General features: G+C 38.4%; 1 pseudogene; it reads right to left on the reverse strand.

Moving 5' to 3' along the window:
• Positions 1-16613: 16613 nt before the first annotated feature.
• Positions 16614-17530, reverse strand: LOC143645948 (olfactory receptor 5AK2-like; annotated as a pseudogene).
• Positions 17531-17791: the final 261 nt, after the last annotated feature.

The raw sequence follows: 17791 nt of genomic DNA on the forward strand, positions 1-17791 counted from the left end.
TCTTCTCCTTTTGCCACATGGTGACATCATCCACCCCATCCCTGCCATGCTACAGAATCTAGAACACATGTTATAACTTCTCCATGATGTTCCTAGGGCAGAGAAACTCAGCATTTTGTCAAATTGCCTTGACCAGTGGGAAAATAATTTGAGATTAGAGTCATGTGCTGACCTGAGCATTCTCAGCTATACAGCACACATTCCATTTGAAGATGATGGGTGCTGGTTTTCAAGAACTAGCCTTTCCCAATTGCAGAGATCACTCTGATGTAGGAGGCAGGGGTTTAGGGCTATTCAGTATTTTCTGGAGACTTGATGAATAATCACTGCAGGAACATCTCTGCTTACCCTGGTCACTGTCACAGGACTTTGGGTTCAGGGTACTGATTTCCATTTTGCGTAAAGGAGCCAGGTCGGCTAGCCAGGTAGTTATGAAGCAGCCCATTTCTCACTGCCCAGGTGGACCCCTGTTACTCTACATATTTAAGCGTGTGTGTGCATGCTTGTGCAGTGTCCATGCCCCTAACATTTCTTTTGAGAATTCAGAGCAAATAACCCAATGCCTCACTCTATCAGCAGTGATCTGACCCCTCCAGAATTTCAGTTGTAGTAAATTGCTGGCAAATTCTTACATATTCTATGTTCAGTCTATTCCATGCTTCCATTCCTTTCTTCTTTCCGTCTTCCCACTTTATTATCATCATTGGGTGAGCATGGTCTTGCTTTCTCTCTCCATGTAAATTTTGTTTATTCTTTGCATTCCTGATTCTCCATTCCTGTTTAGTGTGCTTCATGAGCTTCTTTTTCTCTGTACATGCTGTTGCTAAATATACATTGCTGTTTTGTGAGCAAGTCTTTATATTAAAGAAATTCTGGCTATATATCTCACTTTTATTTTTTTCACTAGGCATGATGTTTCTAATATTTTTTTTTCACTAGGCATGATCTAGCTGTTTTTAATTTTTTCTATTCCCTTTTCCCTTCTTGTTTATGTGGCATATCAATATAAGGTGCAATTTAATTGTCCCTTTCTCTGTGCAGTCTTTCTTATGTTAGAGGCTCCCTCTTCTGGGCTCCCATGGCATTTATTAATTCTTTTATTGTAAATCATGACCTCATTTTGCAATTAAAAAATCTATTTATCTGTGCTGAGCTCTTCCATGGAAGATACATATTTATATAACTAGATATGCAAACCCAGCACACAGCATAGGTGTTGGAACATATATTCTCAACAAATGTGTTACATACATGAATAATAACATTTATTGAATGTGAGTGATGTGTCAGACACTTTCTAAGCACTTCACATGTATTGAATCCATTTAATTCTCACGACACTACACGTTAGGAACTACTATTATCATTGTCACATTACAGAGAGGGAAATAAAACATGGAAGTTTTTTATATGAACTCTGAAGTTCACTTAAGTTGTAAAATTCAAGTACCTTACACAGTTAACAAACAGTTGGCTAAAATTCCAACCAACTCTTAACAACTCTCTATAGCAATCCATGAAAAATGAATGGACTGTGCCTAAGACTCTTGACTCCTAATTCAGTGCACTTTCCATGCCACAGTGCTGGCTTAATCTGTATTTATTCTTTTCACTGCTAGGCATCATCACGTGTACTGTTTTCTCATTTAGTCCACACAACGACTTGTAGTTCAGATCATTATCCAGGTTTTGGTAGATAAGGACCCTGGGGCTCCTGGTAGTTTGGAGCTATGTACCCACAGAAAGACATATTCTTAAACTTAATCCATTGCTGTGGGTGTGAAGAGGAGCTTTTGATCAGGTTACTTCAGTTGAGGTGTGGCCCAGCTTAACCGGGATGGGTCTTAATCCTTTTACTGGAGCCCTTTATAAGCAGAATGAAATTCAGTTGGAGAGAAAACCACAGAAGGATCAGCCAGAAGCTGAAAGTCAATTGAACCTGGAAGAGAAGAGAGAGGCCAAGAGAGGTAATGGTGTTTACTGTCCTGTCACAGAGGAGCCAAGGACCAACGATAATCAGCAACCAGCTTGAGAATGCCACTTACCAGGAAGACTGCATCACCTTGACGATGCCCTGATTTGGACTTTTCCTAGCCTCAAAACTGTCAGCAAAGAAATTCCCATTGCTTAAGCCAACCCATTGGATGATATTTGCTTTAGCAATGAAGAAACTAAAACCATGAATTTCTCATGATCTCACAATTAGTTAGTAGCCTGGCCAGGATCTGAACCCAGGTCTGACTGACATGAGCTTCCATGAGGTCTGACTGTCATGAGCTTCCATGAGGTCTGACTGACATGAGATTCCATGAGGTCTGACTGACATGAGCTTCCATGAGGTCTGATTGACATGAGCTTCCATGAGGTCTGACTGTCATGAGCTTCCATGCTCTATCTGCCATACTACTTGGTCCCCAGGGAGATCACCTCGGGTCTGGGATTCTTGCCACCCTGATTCCTTAGATGCAGGGGGAACTGATGGGCATTTGGTGGAAAAGTGAAGGCTCTTCTGACCGCAACATGGTCCTAGGAATGTTCTCCTATGATCTTTGTCTCCCTTGTCTTAGTTTGCCATGCTGCAATGACAAATACCACACAAGGGGTTGACTTAAGCAATGAAAATTTATTGGCTAATTGTTTTGAGATGGTGAGAAGTCCAAAATTGAGACAGCAATAGGGTGATACTTTCTCCTTAATGTCTTTAACATCAGTTTTTAGGGTCCTTGGCTTGTATCATCCCTTTCTTCATGGCAATGCTCTCTCCTTTCTCAGGTTCTGTTGACTTCTACCTTCTCCTTGTGGCTTTTTTCTGATACATTAGAATTTCTTCTGCTTAGAAAGGACTTTTGTAATCTGGATTAAGAGCCACCCTCATTCATCTGAGCTATACCTTAACTAAAAGAACATGTTCAAGAGGTCCTATTTACAATGTACTCATACCAACAGGATTGTGGATTGATATCAAGAACATGTCTAAATTGTAGTGCATAATTCAATCTATGATTCTGCCACTGGGGTACTGGGGACTTAAGCCCCTGTCTCTCTCCTCCTTCACTTGGTCTCTGTGTACCCTGAAACTACATAAACATAACATATAGACTTATAGCATTAGAAGAACAGGCAGTGTTTCAAGATAATTTGCAAGATGCAGGTGGAGTATAGACTGTGGTTAAGAAAGTTATTGGGGAGTATTGTCTTCTCCTTTGTAGATTTCTGCATCACTTGAGTTTTTAAAATTAAATTGAACACATATTTCATTTAATATTACAAATCAATGACATTCATTAAAACCAGAATAATAGATATCATTAAATTTTAGGAAGGATTTCGAGGATCATCTTTCACCCAGAGATCAAATACGTGGCAGACTTGAAGCCACGCCTGACTCCTTTACTTTGGTGGATTTTTATTATTTTTTGTTTCCTCTGGTGGTTTTCTTCTGGAAAATCACCTTGGCTACAATTCCAGTCCAGGTGCCTTGAGTAGAGTAGACTACATCCCTCCTTCCAGGGATGGGCATTTGACTGAGCTTAACTTATCAGATCATCCGTCTTTATAGTGTTAGACGTGTGACCCAAGTTTATCCAGTCAGGACTAGTAAAGAACAAATCCTGAAATGTCTGGTTCAGTAACCAGATAAAACTAGTATCTTCATATTTGGACATGGAGAAGAGAGGATGCAAGCATAAAGTCTAAAGGGTCTATAACATGGAGATGACAAATTGAACTCCTGGATCCAGCCATTACCTGAAGCCAACTTTATCACCGGGGACTTTACATTTACATGAGCCACTAAAGTATAAGCTCTGCTAACGGCAGAGACTTTGCCTTGGTATTTGCACTCAGAGGTATCCTAACTTATAAATATCCATGGTAGATATTCTTCATCAATTATGGCACTTTTCTGAAGATGAATCTAGATGCAGATTTAAAATTTTCAATATGGTGTGCCAGGAAGAAATGATCTATCATTAAAGTTGGCAGGCAAGATGGAACTCATTTAGAATTCCTGCTAATTTTCTATTACTGTGTAATGAATCACCACAAATTTGGTGTCTTATAGCAACATACATTTATTATCTCACGGTCTCTGTGGGTCAGGAGTCTGGCCATGGCTTGTCTTGTTTTCTGCTCAGGGATCACAAGGCTGAAATCAAGGTGTTTGCATTCTGGAGCTTGAGTCCTCTTCATGCTTATGTAGTTATTGGCAGAATTAATTTCTTTGCAGTTGTGGGACTGAGGTTCTCATTTTCTTGCTGCCTGTTAGCTGGGGCCACTCTCAGCTCCTAAAAGCCACTCACAGCTCCTTGAATCATGACTCCCAAGGGCCTTTGTAAAGCATGCCATCTTAGTTCTTCAAGACCTGCAGAGGAATCTTTCCCAACAGGTCTCAGTCCTTCTTTTGAAGTCTTTCATCTGATTAAGTCAGGTCCAACCCAGGATCATCTTTCTTTTGATTAACTCAAACTAAATTAACTTGGGACCTTAATTACATTAGGAAACCCCTCTACTTTTCCCTCATAATATAACCTAATCACAGGAGAAAATCCCATAATATATTATATACATAGGCTTCACTACACTCAAGGGGAAGAGATTTTATAAGGTGTGTAAACCATGGGGTGTTGCTCTTTGAAGACCATGCCTCTCATATATTGCATCCCTGGTATAATCCAAACTCTCTGTTGTACAGAGGAGAAAACCGAGGCTAAGAGAAGGAAAGTAATTTGCCCGAGTGCATGAATTATCTCAGGGTCGAGCTGGAATTGAGACTCTAGATCTTCAGCATCCTATTCCAGTGCTCTCTGAGGTTTTGATAATTGAACTATTTTTGGACCTTTTCTCAACCTTATGGACTCTGAATTTGAGGAAACAGCCTTCTGTCTGTATTTTGCTCCTATTTTCATCTCTCCAACTCCTACTGCACTTAGAAGACAAATACCCAATAAATATTTTAGTGTTGACGAATAAAATCCATTGATTAATATTTAGGAATTTTCAGACTGGAGTGAATCAACCTAATATCTAAGACAGAACCAATGAAATTTTGAGAGACAGAAGGAAACCTTGCAGGATTTTATTGAAATATTAATCAAGTCACAATCAGTGACAATAGCATCTTTTCTTTCACCAGCAGCTGTGACCTTTAAAGAATTAAGAGTCACTGTGGGACTTCCTACAGCACTGAGCCCCTGTGTTTCAGCAACTGAAGCTGCACCAGGGATGGTCATGCTGGGAACTGTGGATGAACGTGATGAATGGGTGAAAAGAATGTTAAAAATGTCAGCTAATATCCCCAAATGATCCTCTTTGAGTCTACTAGTTTCATAACAAGCTTTCACTTCTCAGCCATTTTAGAGCTAATACCCTTTATTCTTCTTCTCATAGTCCAGCCTTATTAATATGAAATACGCATTTATCTGAGTTGATAATGGAATCATGTTTATATATCCATATACATTTCTCACAATTGACCAGGGACAACATTTTCAATGGGAAAAACTTTTCTGGAATTTGGATACGTACAATTTCTTGGAAAAGAGCCCAAACCTCCCATTTCATTGGAATCACCAAGTTCTGAGAATAATTCTCTAGACCAGCATGTTGTCCAACAAACAGTAGGCTGTTAAATAATAACCTAGATCAAAAAGTCATCTATAGAGAGAGAGGGACAGATATTGGGCAAGAAGGAGAAGTTCCTCCCCAAATATATAGGATACTGAAAGGCATTTTTTTTTTGGCTTTTATAAAAGGGAATTTAATAAGTTACAAATCTACAGTTCTGACGAAGTGAAAGTGTCTAATTTAAGGCACCAACAAGAGGTTACCTTAACTCAAGGAAGGCCGATGGGTCTGGACACCTCTGTCTGCTGGGTAGCCACATGGCTAGCATCTGCTGGTCCCTTGCTCCTGGACTCTGATGTTTTCAGCCTCTGTTCCTTGGGAATTCTTCACTTTGCTTCTGCAGGGCTGGTTTTCATCATTGGCTTCCCTTGGCTCACTCCAGATTCTGGCTGGCTTAACATCTTATGGCAATGTCTGCTGGGCTCCAAGCATCTTGAAGAGCATTTTTTTGATTGGTTACTATCTTAGTTATCAATTGTCAGGTAACAAATGACCCCCAAATTTTGTGGCTTAATATAAGAAACATTTATTATCTCACAGTTTGAAGAATCCTGCTGTGGCTTAGTTGAGTGCCTCTGGCTCAGGATCAGTCTCTCATGTGCTGCCATATAGTGTCTTCCAAGACTCTGGTCTCATCTCAAGGCTCTTCTTAGGGAGGAGCCACTCTGAGCTCACTCACATGGATGTTGGAAGCGTTTTTTGAAGGTTGTTGGCCAGAGGCATCAGTTGCTTGCCATATAGGTCTTTCTATTGGGCAACTCATGACATGGAAGCTGGCTTCCTTGAGGAAGAGAAGGAGAAATGAAGGAAGGGGGAGAAGGAGGAAGAGGGAGAGAGAGAGAATGGAAGCCAGAGTATCTCTTTTTTTTTTTTTTTGCATGGGCAGGCACCGGGAATCGAACCCGGGTCTCCAGCCTGGCAGGCGTAAAGGCCAGTGAGCCACTGTGGCCCACCCGCCAGAGTCTTTTTGATAATCTAATCTTGAAAGTGACATTCTATCACCTTTGTGGTATTCTAGCCGTTGGAAGGGAGTCACTAGGTCTCATCCACATGCCATGGGTTGGCAGGGGAAGATTATACAAGGCATGCATGCCAGGAGTCAGGGATCACTGAAGGCCATCTCAGAAATTGCAGAAAGCTATTAAAAAAATCCCTGTTGCGATTGAACATTGTCATGCCATTTAGGCAGTCACTAACGTGGCTCCAAGATGTGTAATAAGATTTAGTGTCATGCAGCAGTAAGCCTTCATGACATGTGCAGAATCTGAACTGAGATCTCCTTCAGCAAGGTACTTTCTCATAATAAAATGCCCTCTTATGGCAGGAGAGATAAACCGGACAAAGATCACAAGTGCTCAGAGTGCAGTGGGAAATACTTATGTAAATACATACAGGGGGAGAACTGAGTCTGACAGATCAGTGCTGGCACCAGAGTTAGAGCCCAGGGCCCCAGAGGATGAAACTGAGTAAGCAGCACCTCTTGTGTTAGCAGCAGAATTGAGACTAGTGCTCAATGCTGAGTGACCTTCCCACATCCTTCCTCTCAGGATTAATCTCTCTCTCCCCCATGCTCCCACTACTTTTTGCCCACACCTCTACTTAGCCAAACTCAATATACCTCACCTTAAAATTAGGTGCATGAGAGTCTCTCTTTACCCAAATAAGTTGACATCTATCCTTTTGTGGTCCAGTTTCCAATCTCCCTCCTTCTTGTAACAGTGCCCTAAATTTTCCCTGGGAAATCACTCTTTGCCCACTTGGTTTTGTGGTTGGATCCATCTCTGGATTCAGGGGTGTGTGCTGATTGTACTTTCTTTCCCTACTCTCTGCCATTGTTTCAGACAGGGGCACACAATCCAAGAAGAGCTAGTGAGCTCTAAGGATATATTTTCTGGGACTTCTCCAGTGGATTTTGTCATGTGTGGCTAGGGATTGCTGTAGCCATTTGATACCAGGAGGGGGATCAGCCTGAGGCTGAGAGAGGCAGAACTGAGAGATGAAAAGCCACTATGACTGGATGCTATTATTTGAACCACTGGACCCAATTGTTTCTGAAGCCAGTTTCAGTCTTGGAGTAGTTGGCTAGTTGAGCCAGTGGCCTGCAGCAATCATGCTACTTCTCTGCTCAAAGCTGTATAAAACTCCCCACAGCACTCAAAAAAACCAGTGTCCTTATGATGACCTGCAAAACCATATGCTCTGGTCTGCTGTCAACTCTCCACTTTTCTTATCCCATTCCAATCACGCAGATTTTTTGGTGTTTCTCAAACAAATGAATAATTTCTCCCATCTTGGGTCATTTGCCTTACTATGCCCTCTGCCTGGAACTCCTCTTCTCTGCACTGAAGTGGGCTGCATCTGGAATTCATTCCAGTCTTTGGGTAAACACAAGCTGAGATTCCAGAAAGTTGTTTGTAAGAGTTTACTTCCATTCCTCAGGGAAGAAAGCTAATGATGTTAAAATTAGTAAATAACAACAGTAATAATTGTTTTTCAAGAGCTAGAAATTTCATCAAAATAGATATTGGGAGAAATGGTTACCCTGAGTTATAGATACTTTTAAAAGAAATAAAAATATTTTGCATCCACAATTATTAGAATAGGGCAAATAACATGTTTCATAGTTGAAACCTTCAAGGCATTTGTTTTAATAACTAAATAGAAGATTCATTGTATGCATATGTGGATTCTGTTTGGTAGCTGAGATATTCTTCAAATGGTGTATAGTAAGTACCTTTCAACAAGCTACTAATCTAGTTGCCTTTATAAAAGGATTTAGGGCGGGCCACGGTGGCTCAGCAGGCAGGAATGCTTGCCTGTGATGCCAGAGGATCCCGGTCTGATTCCCGGTGCCTGCCCAGGTAAAAAAAAAAAAAAGGATTTAGCAAGCTTTTGTTTTTAAGAAATATATATTTTTTCAAGCAGTATTCTGGGGGACACTGGCTCCCTGCTATTAATAATGTATTTATTTCATCATATTTTATTAGTTAGATGATTGAAAATTTCACCATCAGTTTAATGACAATTTTCATTTTCCTATTAAATGTACATGTGGATTTTAAGATAATCCCAACAGAAATGATAAAATATAAGAGAAATGTGCATTTTAGCATTGTGACATTAGAGTAGATCAGGTCTTGTGGTCAAATGAGTTTGGGAAATCCTACATACTCTTTCTCTCTTAGTGATCCTATATATATATATATATATATATATATATATACATAAAATATATAATATACTTTTGGAAAATCCAGCAGTAAAGAAATCTGATGTTGGTTAACTCAGAACTTTTAACACTAGATGGCCTTGGACTCCTTCATGCTGAGCATCTTGTGAGAACAAATTCTCTGGAATCCAATGTGAGAATATTTGTTGATGTTTCACTGGCTGGCAAAAGCTGTCAGATTCCTTGTTTCACTGACTGGGTGGGATGTTTCTAGATCTGGTGTTAGAAGGCAGGACCAGATGGATGCCTTCAGTAGGGCAGATCCCCTGCATTCAGATCTTTGCGAGAACTTGGCAGAGGGCATGTGGGCACTGTTGGGTGTTGGAATAATATGAGAGATTTGTACTCACAGGTCTGGGGAGAATTTCCTTTTGCTGATTACTCTCAGAAGTTCTTCTTAGTCATCAAACTTCATAGAAATTTGTCTAATATTTTCACTTTGATTTGTTCCCCCAATCTACTCCAACTGCACTTGTGAACTTTAATGACTTTCCCAGTGTGCAGAAATTTCCCTTTTTCTATTCCTAATTTTCTTTACAGTTAATATTGCACTAGTAGCTTTTCCAAACCTCTTTGAATGATGTTGCTGTAGCAATTGATTGCGAATTTTTCATACTTTTTATAATGAGCAGTCATGGGAAGGTGGGCTTATTTATCAGACATACATCTATCTCTGTGAAAATTTGATAACCTTTCATGTAATTTAGGGATTTAGGAAATTCTTCAGCAAGTTTTTTGAGGCTGCTGGAAAAATCACTTCAGGGAGGTAGCATCTTGTTTTAGGAAATAAACTTTTGCTTGGATAGTTTTTAGTTTTTCTGTATCCCTAGCATTAGGAATTGAGGTTCAATATATAAGCACTTCGCTATCACGGTTAGTGTCTGTATCACTTCGTTTCTTGGGTTGTGGATTGGAAATTTGACATGAGAATCATGGTGTTATAAAACATGTAGGTCATTCTCATATTTTTCCAGGGCTTGTTAGAATCAGGCTGGAAGCCCACATAAGAGAAGACGCTATAAAAAATGGTGCCAGTGTTAGATGGGAACCACATGTAGGGAAGTCTTTCCCAAGTCCTCTGGATGGTACCTTCTCTAGATGGTAACGAGGATCTATGTGCAGGAGAACGTGATGACCAAATATGACAACCAATGCACTGCTTAGTTAAACCCCACGAAGCCAATGATTGACATGGCATTGATGTACATGTTGGAGCAGAGAAATCAAGCACTGGGTTCATCATAGGAAAGGTAATCGATGACGTTGGACCTACTGAAGGACAATGAAAAGGTAGGAGACATGTTCATAGTAGCTGTTAAAAATTCCATGATTGGGAGGCAGCTACTAAGAGAATGCAGACTCTCAGATGCATGGCTAAGGAATATACCTAAGAATGGCTCATTTTCCTCTATGTAAATGATACCTCAGTAGAAAGTGTGAAAGAAAAAAAAAATAGATAGGGAATTTAGAGAAAATATTTCTGTTAAGTTAACCAGAATGGCTTCATCACTTGGTCATATGGTCTTGAATAGTTTATTTAACTGCTCCGAGTTTCATAATCTAAAAATGGGGATTACAGATTTTTCATAATCTGATAATGGGGATTATAGGTTTTTGTCAAAGTTCAAAGAACAAATACATTTTCTATATAAAATGGCATATAGAAAGCCTATATTCATGATACTGAGAGAGAATGGCAAATTTGGCTCTCTCCAGGCTTATAATGAACCTTCAAGGAAAGAACATCTATAGTATTTGTCCATGGAATGATACTGTTGTGCTTTGGGTATTCCTTAATTAAATGATTTTGATGGCGACATCCCCAATGTTTGATTCTCTACAGTTTCCTCCTCAATTTTTTGGACAAAGTCTCCATTTTTTCCTACTAATTTTCCTGATTCCCTTTATACTTAATATATACCAGAAAATGTGAAAACTCACTAGGATCAAGGAGGTACATCCTTCACCTTTCATTATTTTATATGTCATTGGATCATGCTTCTAGCCTGACCTGAAGCTACCTCAATTCTGATAATCTATGATGAAGTTTTGCAGAATAATTTGCCTTAAAAAGAGAGCTATGTTCACATGACAAATGGGTCTTTCAACATTAAAATAACTTCAAAATTTGGCCTCTTGCAAAAACTACCTTTTATTAAACTGGGTGGTGCATTGGTTTTCTAAATGCTGCCAGAATTCAGTATACCAGAAATGGAATGGCTTTTAAAAAAGGAAATTATTAAGTTACCAATTTACAGTTCTAAGGCCATAAAAATGTCCAAGCTAAGGCAACCAGGGAAAGATGGCTTGACTCAAGAAACATCAATGGATCTGGAACACCTCTGTCAGCTGGGAAGGCAGTTGGCTGGCACCTGTTGGTCCTTTGGCTTCTGATTTCAAACAGCTTCCCTAGGGGCAGTTTCTTTCTGCATCTCCAAAGATTTTGTATCAGCTCTGGCTATCCAAACTGTTTCATCTTTTAAAGCACTCTGGTAAACTAATCCAGGCCCACCTTGAATGGGTGCAGCCACAACTCCATTTGATCAAAAAGCCACACCCACAATATTGTGTTTCACATCTCCATGGAAGTAATCTAACCAAACAGCTTTCACACTACAATATTGAATCAGGATTAAAGGACATGGATTTTCTGGGGTACACAACACTTTGAAACCAGCACAGGTTAGAAATGTTCAAATAAGATTTTTGAAAATTGTGTTTAGAGGGTACATAACTGAGTTTAAGATTTTTCTGGGAACAAAGCAAGGAATAAAAATAAAGGAATTCATTCCATAATACGCTTTTTCAGGGGAGGTATGGTTCATGGCCCGGGAAAAAAACCCAGGTCTCCCACATGAAATGTGAGCATTCTACCACTGAACCACCACCATAACATGCTTTTACAATTATTTTGATTTTTGTGTCACCTATTAGAAAAGAGAAAAATTGAAAAGTACTCACTGTAGATTCCCAGAATTGGAGGAACAGGTATTATTTACTTCTACTGAAGAAGCAAGTGTCTATATAGAGAAATAAAGTTAACCTTAAAGCAAAAGTAAAACATGAAATGAAGTAATGATAAAATTCTCAAAGAACTTAGTTTAAATTACATCAGAAGTATTCTTGATAGCTCTAAGAGCTGGTGAAGTCCAAAGCTGGAAATCCTTATGTTTTTTATGATGATTTAAATCCTCATGTGATATAACAGAAACTTCCAAGCTTCTAAAATTGGCTGCACTCATAGCCTCTGTCTTTCATCGACTTTACAATGTCAGAGGGCAGTTTAAGAAGTGTCTTGGGTGGGCCACGGTGGCTCAGCAGGTAAGAGTGCTTGCCTGTCATGCCTGAGGACCCAAGTTCAATTCCCGGTGCCTGCCCATGTGAAAAAAAAAATAAAAAAAAAAAGAAGTGTCTTTACATAATGAAACAATGCGTCCATTTATTAAAAAACTGATCCTTTATAGTTACAAACATTTTAATGACAGAATATGACTTTGGTATATAAAGTACAAGGCAAACTAAGCTGTATGGTACTGTTGACTTTTCTGATTCTTTCAATTCTTTGATATGTTGATACTTACTGCCAGATAACAGAATAAGAGCCAATTAATCTTGTTTCAAGCTAGACTGTATTTAAGGTGCTTCCTTGAAGACTGTTTGTAATGTAGGTAAGTAAAATGCCATCTCTTCCCCCAAGGAGTTTTGAATCTAGGGGGAGCAGCCAAGATAGCATGAAAGAATGGGTAGACTTGATTTGATCATGGTGGGATAATGGCACAACCATTGTTAAACTATCTTAATTGGTCAGTAACAATTTTCAATTCACCCAGACAACTTAAATTAAAGGTAAGAAGTGATTAAACATAATATAGGTACTTTTCAAGTGCTTTGTAAAGCCAGAGAAAGGATGCAAGTCTGTGTATGTTTGTGTGTTTTATCTTGAGAATGGGTTAAATATCAATTATTTGGTCTATGATGACATTTTTTTTTAGTGTTCCACATCTCAACTTACCCTCTTTGAGCATGGAGTATAGTCATAATAATTATTTTAATGCTCCTATTTGTTAATTCTAACATCTATATCAGTTCTTGGTTGTTGTCTTGGTCTGCCAGGGCTGCCATATCAAAGCACCATGAAATGGATGGCTTCTAACAATAGAAATGTATTGTTTCACAGTTTCCAAGGCTAGAAGTCTTAAATCAATGTGTCAGCAGAGTCATGCTTCCTCTGAAATATGTAGGATATGGATGGTGGCTGGCCAGAAATTCATGGAATTCCTTGGCCTGTTGCATAATTCAATATTTGCCTCTGTCACATGACTGTCTTTCCCCTTCCACTGACTGTCCGAATTTCCTGTCCTTATAAGGGCTGCAGTTATATTACATTAGGATCCACTCTAATCCAGTTTTGCGTCATCTTAAGTAGCAACATCCACAGAGATCCTGTCTACAGGTGGAATCACATTCATTGGACTGGGGGCTAGGACTTGAACATGTCTTTTTGTGGACACGATTCAATCCATAGTGTCAGTTTTGATCAATTGATTTTTCTTCTCATTGTAGGTTATGATTTCCTGCTTCTTTGCATGCCTACTGATTTTTAAAAAAATTTATTTATTAATTAAAAAATTAAGAAACCAAATAAGCATCAACATATATAATCAGTAATTCACAATATCATCACTTAGTTGCATATTCATAATTTCTTAGAACACTTGCATTAATTCAGAAAAAGAAATAAAAAGACAATAGAAAAAGAAATAAAACAAACACAGGAAAGAAAAGAAAAAGATTATACCTACCATACCCTTACCCCTCGCTTTCATTGATCACTAGCACTTCAAACTAAATTTATTTTAGCATTTGTTTGGATCTACCTTTTAATGGATGTTGGTCTTAGGAAATAAATCTCAGGTTAATATTCAATACAATGAGATTGAAATTTTTTACCTTAAACACAGAGGATCTGTGCAGCATTGTGTTTTCCATAGTAAAATATTGGAAATAGATAAGGTGGTGTTGAAATAAGTCAGAGTTAATCTGTTGTTTGCACTTCCACGTAATCCCTAAAAATAATGAGCTAAATATATATGCATCTTTATAGCAATTGTTAATAACACACTACTAAGTGAGTAAAGTATTTTTCATAAATATATGCAGGGTGTGAACCTATTTTTTTTTAATTGTGAAGAATAACATACATACAAAAAAGCAATAAATTTCAAAACACACCACAATTATCATTTATAGAACAGATTTCAGGGTTTTGTATGGGTTACAATTCCACAATTTTAGGTTTTTCCTCCTGGCTGCTCCAAGATACTGGAGACTAAAAGAAATACTAATATAATGACTCAGGAGTCATATTCATTTGTTAAATCCTATCTTCTCTTTTATAACTCCACCTTCTCCCTTGATCTTTTCTTAATTATTTGTTTTTTATTGATATATATTATAAATTTACATCCATGTAATCAAAGTGTACAATCAATGATTCACAGCATCATCTTATAGCAGTGCATTTATCATCACAATTGACTTCTTTTCTTTTTTTGTGAAAACTAACATATACAAAAAAAGCAATAAATTTCAAAGCACATAGCAACAATTAGTTATAAAACAGATTTCAGAGTTTGGTATGGGTTGCAATTCCACAATTTTAGAAATTTGAAATGGGTTACAACTCTACAACTCCACCATCACTTTTAATCTTTCTCCCACTCTTTAGGGATATTTGGGCTGTGTCCATTCTAACCTTTTCACGTTGGAAAGATCTGTTGATAATATGGGATAGGGGGATGGAGCTGGATGATGTTCTGGAGAGGCTGGGCCCTGCATTTCAGGACTTATCTGGCCCAGAGACCCATTGTGAACCTATTTTTAATTAAAAAAAAATGCCAGTATGCCTGTGTATGTTTGTGTGAGGAAATGTTTATCTGGAAGAATATATGATAAACTTAAGCAAATTGAAGAGTAGAACTGGGGGAGGTAGAAGACTCTCCCTCTTAAACTTTAAAAAGAGGTTCATTAGAAAATCTTGGACACATATGAATTACTTTTATAATTAAAAAATGAATAATAAAATGAAGCAAGTTTTGAGTGAGATAATAAACGTTCGTAGAACCACTGTCCAGTAGCCAGCAAAACACCAGGAGCATATTCATAGTTAACTTTTTTCCATTTGCTGCAGTCAGGAGGAGCGCACACCAGAGGGAGCACAGGTATAGGATAAGAGAGAAATTGCAAGACTTTATTACTAGGTTTTAGCTTGTGCTGCGTGATTCTAAGAAGGATTTTGAAAGGAGGCCAATTCTGGATTAGATATTACCAGAAAACAGGATCAATTCAGTGATTGAATATCTCGGTAATTTATAACTAGAAAATGGGAAGATTAAAATTGGTAAAGGAGTATTCACTAATATTAAATAGAAGAATGGAATATTCAGCTATTTTTAGTGGTTGCCGAGGATCCTTACCTCTGACCTGTTTCACACATAATCACGGTGACATTTTTCCTGTCTTTCTCCATCTTGGTCATGGAGTAACCTTGTCTAATAATTTTTCATAAATTATTATGCAAAGATATTATGCAAAGATTGTTTATATTCAGTTGAGAGCATTAAGGCTGATATGTCAGGGCCATTTAATCATGTTGGCATATTGGCTCTAATGCGATGGGTTCTATTGTCCTCATAGGCTGGAATGATGCATAGCTGAGTAGAAAAAATGAGATTTATTTTAATTGCAGAAGATTTGCTTTTAGATTCTTTTCCCTATGAGGGAAATCACAAAATGATTTATCCACAGATTCTCATGGAGAGAGAGTGAGCTTATAGCTGAAAACATGGGATTAATACCTGCTCCCCTTGAGCACCTCTAACTTCAAATGCTGAGATAGGATCAGAGCTTTCATTACTTGGTTTTCTGCCAAAGTAGAGAGAAGCTTCTTAGAGGAGGACATTTTTCATGTTGCAATCCTTAGGAGACTTTTAATTGACTTTGTGTGTGTGTGTGTGTGTGTTCATACATACATGTGTGTGAGAGGCACAAAAGAGAGAGAGGTATTAACATTTATGGAGGACTTATCAGTGTCAGGTACTATGATTTCCATGCGTCGTATTATCTATTACAAACAAATAAACAAACAAGCCTCATGAGATGGGTACTATTATGAGAAACAAGATTTTGAGGGCTCAATTAACTTGAAAAGTGACACTGCTAGTGACCAGCAGGGTTGAAACATAAATTCTAAATCCTGTGCTCCTAAATGCCACCTTCCAGTAGTCCATGCAATTAATAGAAGATTCTGTATTATATTGGCTCCATCCAGTATTCCTTAACGAAGATCTCCAGGGTTGGGCAATAGTTACTCATACTTATAAAACCCTTCCCTGGTTATTCTAATGCAACTGCCAACAGATTAATATTCAGAGACCATTGTGTAAAATGCACAACTACATAACATGGAGGTTCCAGTTAGGAAGCTATACATGTTATTGCTTTCAAGCATCATTCGTCCTGTGTTCATTTAATATTTATAGAATATCTGCCATGTGTAAGCCACTATAGTAGATGTTAAAAAGTCATAAAAAGAAAATCTATCTCAACTGACTTAAGGATGTTAGGGGAGGTGTAATATGTAAATAAATAATTTAGATAGGAAGTGATAAATCATATTTATGGATATAAATGAAATGTTATGGGTATTTGGTGGGAGAAAAATTTTTTTTTACATGTATATTAGAGATTGAGGTTCAAACTAGAAGCGCTTCTTTCTTATCCCTTTTAGAGTTTCTCTCACATCTTGGTTTCTAAAGTTGTAGATCAAGGGTTTATCTTGGGTATCATAGTTCTATAAAATACAGAAGCTGCTTTGTCCTGCTCTTGAAAACCTTTGGCAGATACATGCCAGAAGGGTCCCATAGAAAATGGTGACAGCTGTCAGGTGGGAGGCACACATGAAGAAGGCTTTTTAACTTCCTGCAGCAGAAGACATCTTAAAAATGGCAGCTACGATAAATATGTAGGAGAAGATGACAACCAACACAGTGGACGTCAAATTAATTCCTACAAAGACTGTCAGTAGCAGGATGTTGAAATAAATGTTGAAGCACGAAAGGGCCATAATTGGGGGTAAATCACAGAAAAGGTGGTTAGTTTCAGTGGATTTGCAAAAGGTCAATGAGAAAGTAAGACTTGTGTCCATGGAGCCACTTAGGAAACCCATGAAATATGAGCCAACGAGCAGTTGAATGCAGAATCTCTGGGACATGACTATGGGATAGTGCAGGGGGTTACAGATGGCCAGGTGATGGTTCACTGCCATGGCAGCCAGGATGCAGTCATCACTGGCTACAAAAAAACCACAGACTAGTAAATGCACCACACATTCTATGAATGAGATGGATTTTTCTGTCTCCATGAAGTTTTGCAGCATCTTGGGAGTGATAGCAGAGGCATAACAGAGATCAGCAAAAGCCAAAGACTGGAGGAAAAAGTACATAGGGGTGTGCAGGCAAGAATCGATCCTGATGAGGAGCACCATCCCGTTGTTTCCCATAGTATGACCACATAGGTTATTAGAAATGTGATGACGAGGATATGCCAAAAATTGTGTTGGCCAGCAAATCCCAGGAGAATGAAGCCAGTCACTGCAGTGCCATTTTCTTGTTCCATGGCTAGAAATAGTCAAATGTCAGCTAAAGAGTTTCAAAGAAAGAAGAGCAGAGTACACTAAGATCATTGAGATACTTTAATTCCAGAATTGTAAATGGTACAATGTTTGGTTTCATAGTGTAGCCAGTGAATATTTTTTAATGACCCAGTTGATTTGGATTTCAAAGGCAAAGTTGTAGATGGCTGAGCCTTGTGTTCCCTGCTCTTCCACTTAGGTAATTTCATCTAGTTTGGAAAAATAGCTATGTTCTCAGGGTGCAC

This window comes from Tamandua tetradactyla, chromosome 9 (assembly GCF_023851605.1).
Source record: "Tamandua tetradactyla isolate mTamTet1 chromosome 9, mTamTet1.pri, whole genome shotgun sequence".
NCBI classification, from domain to species: Eukaryota; Metazoa; Chordata; class Mammalia; order Pilosa; family Myrmecophagidae; genus Tamandua; species Tamandua tetradactyla.